We start from the raw sequence: 3,151 nt of genomic DNA, 5'->3' as shown, positions 1-3,151 counted from the left end.
CCTTAACGTAACCTGTATTGCGCCTTAACGTAACCTGTATTGCGCCTTAACGTAACCTGTATTGCGCCTTAACGTAACCTGTATTGCGCCTTAACGTAACCTGTATTGCGCCTTAACGTAACCTGTATTGCGCCTTAACGTAACCTGCATTGCGCCTTAACGTAACCTGCATTGCGCCTTAACGTAACCTGCATTGCGCCTTAACGTAACCTGTATTGCGCCTTAACGTAACCTGTATTGCGCCTTAACGTAACCTGTATTGCGCCTTAACGTAACCTGTATTGCGCCTTAACGTAACCTGTATTGCGCCTTAACGTAACCGATATTGCGCCTTAACGTAACCTATATTGCGCCGTAACGTAACCTATATTGCGCCGTAACGTAACCCACATTGCCCCTTAACGTAACCCACATTGCCCCTTAACGTAACCCACATTGCCCCTTAACGTAACCCAACACACGTTGGGCCTTAACCCAACACACGTTGGGCCTTAACCCAACACACGTTGGGCCTTAACCCAACACACGTTGGGCCTTAACCCAACACACGTTGGGCCTTAACCCAACACACGTTGGGCCTTAACCCAACACACGTTGGGCCTTAACCCAACACACGTTGGGCCTTAACCCAACACACGTTGGGCCTTAACCCAACACACGTTGGGCCTTAACCCAACACACGTTGGGCCTTAACCCAACACACGTTGGGCCTTAACCCAACACACGTTGGGCCTTAACCCAACACACGTTGGGCCTTAACCTGCTCTGTAATTGTCATACGACGCGTTAAATTAGTGTAGTGTTGCCTAACTGCAACCCCCGCAATATAGTTTGCTACTCGCACTGCCCGGTCCCCAGTGTATCGCTTCATGTTAAACACCTTGCAGCTATACACTGTAATGTGGATGGCAGCAGGACGTACATGCTCAATGCCCTTTGCAGTTGTTCATTGGCATTTGCAGTTGTTCATTGGCATTCGCATGTGCGAAGCACTTAGCCTACGCTGTGGTACGGCCTGTGTCAACTGTCCGCTGATGTTGTACGTCCAAATCACACACTGTACTGCACATTGGTCCTCATGTACTGAATGATACATCGTGGTACATGTGACCGTACAACGACTGCGCCAACAACGGCGAACCATGCGGTCCAAATGTTGTGCACTCAGCTACGTGTCGTCTCCCTATAAGAGCTGGATTGCAGTGTGGTATGCCCTGGATGGCGATCAGCATGAGCCGTCTGTTGATGTAGTGGCGCGTGTTGTCAGACGTAGTCGTCTCTTCTCACACACCGTGATAGCATGGTGCACTGCGTTCCACATCTGCGACATGCGACAGAGGCCGGTTGACAGTCGTTCGCGCAATGGACATCGCATACGTACGGGGGCCACCTTCCACGTGTTCGCGAAGCGTGCACATGTTGTTGCGTGTATGTGGGCAGACATAGTGTGTCGTGACACCTGACACAGGCATGCAACAATCGTTGAATTTGCAAATGGCGATGGACGCCTACGTTTGCTGGTGACGTTATGCAAATGAACAACTGGTAAACCGTTGTGGTGCGGTTGTTCTCGCTAGAGGTGAATCAGTGATGGCGACGATCGGTTGAGCTACCAACCGGTTGTTCCAGCGATACCCACCATGCCCACGAACGTGAATGGCATCTGGGTGTGAAGCGATACGCGGCGGTGGCTGGGTGGGACCGTCCCCGGCCGGTGAGGGGGGGCCTCCCGGCGTGCTGGCCGCGCGGTGCGTGGGCGCACGCGCTACAGCCGGCTGGTGGGGGCGGCCAGTGGCAGGCGCGCCGGCCGACGGAGGCGGCAGGCGGCGCAGCTGCGCGCCGGCGCACCCTGCACGCGGCGCCGTGCGGCCAAAGTAGGTCCTCGCGGGCCCGGTGCGAAGCGCGGTGGACATCTGCAGTGTGCTGGTCCGATTGAGGACTGTGTGCGCTGAGGATGCGCCGCCGCCCGGCGCTCGGCGCCGCGACGCCGTCTGCTGCTCGGTCGCCTCTGCGGTTCTCGCAGGTGGTTTGTATCGCAGCTGTGCGGACGTGTTGGCGCGTGCGCTGTGCTGGGAGAGTTCGCTTCGGCACCCAAGTGGGGCTTTTGTCCTTCTGTGGCGCTGGCGTTGGAGCTGCCGGTCACCGTAGGTGGCGCGTGTTGTCTCCCGCCGGCAATGCCACGACAGCACGCTCCCGGGCCTCTGTCGGCAGCGGCAAGCTCAGTTGGGAGCACGGGTGGTCGCACCTAAAGCGTCTACTCGCCAAACTCCGGGCGATTGCGCCTCTCTCGAACCCGACCAAGTACTTAGGACGGCGCTGCGCGCCGCCGGGACCTGAGAGGGTTTCGAGGTGTATTGTGCAGGGGAGCTCAGCCTCCTCCTGTTTGCAGAATAATTGAGCGGACGCTTGCGTGTTCGCGCGGGCCCCCGGGACACACTCCCGGGCGGCCGGCTGCTCAGCTCTAGTTGACGCAGCTCCCTGGTTGATCCTGCCAGTAGTCATATGCTTGTCTCAAAGATTAAGCCATGCATGTCTCAGTACAAGCCGCATTAAGGTGAAACCGCGAATGGCTCATTAAATCAGTTATGGTTCCTTAGATCGTACCCACGTTACTTGGATAACTGTGGTAATTCTAGAGCTAATACATGCAAACAGAGTCCCGACCAGAGATGGAAGGGACGCTTTTATTAGATCAAAACCAATCGGTCGGCTCGTCCGGTCCGTTTGCCTTGGTGACTCTGAATAACTTTGGGCTGATCGCACGGTCCTCGTACCGGCGACGCATCTTTCAAATGTCTGCCTTATCAACTGTCGATGGTAGGTTCTGCGCCTACCATGGTTGTAACGGGTAACGGGGAATCAGGGTTCGATTCCGGAGAGGGAGCCTGAGAAACGGCTACCACATCCAAGGAAGGCAGCAGGCGCGCAAATTACCCACTCCCGGCACGGGGAGGTAGTGACGAAAAATAACGATACGGGACTCATCCGAGGCCCCGTAATCGGAATGAGTACACTTTAAATCCTTTAACGAGTATCTATTGGAGGGCAAGTCTGGTGCCAGCAGCCGCGGTAATTCCAGCTCCAATAGCGTATATTAAAGTTGTTGCGGTTAAAAAGCTCGTAGTTGGATTTGTGTCCCACGCTGTTGGTT

General features: G+C 55.5%; 1 non-coding gene across 1 annotated transcript in view; it reads left to right on the top strand.

Annotated features, from left to right (window-relative positions):
* Positions 1-2,475: 2,475 nt before the first annotated feature.
* The window catches only part of LOC124580570, a 1,910-nt gene continuing 1,234 nt past the window's right edge, over positions 2,476-3,151 (top strand). The window contains exon 1 of the ribosomal RNA XR_006973194.1: positions 2,476-3,151. This exon is cut by the window's right edge and continues 1,234 nt beyond it. This is a non-coding gene — a ribosomal RNA (small subunit ribosomal RNA).

Source organism: Schistocerca americana, unplaced genomic scaffold (assembly GCF_021461395.2).
Source record: "Schistocerca americana isolate TAMUIC-IGC-003095 unplaced genomic scaffold, iqSchAmer2.1 HiC_scaffold_334, whole genome shotgun sequence".
NCBI lineage: Eukaryota > Metazoa > Arthropoda > Insecta > Orthoptera > Acrididae > Schistocerca > Schistocerca americana.
The sequence above is the reverse complement of the archived record's forward strand: the minus strand, read 5'-3'. Positions and strand labels throughout refer to the sequence as shown.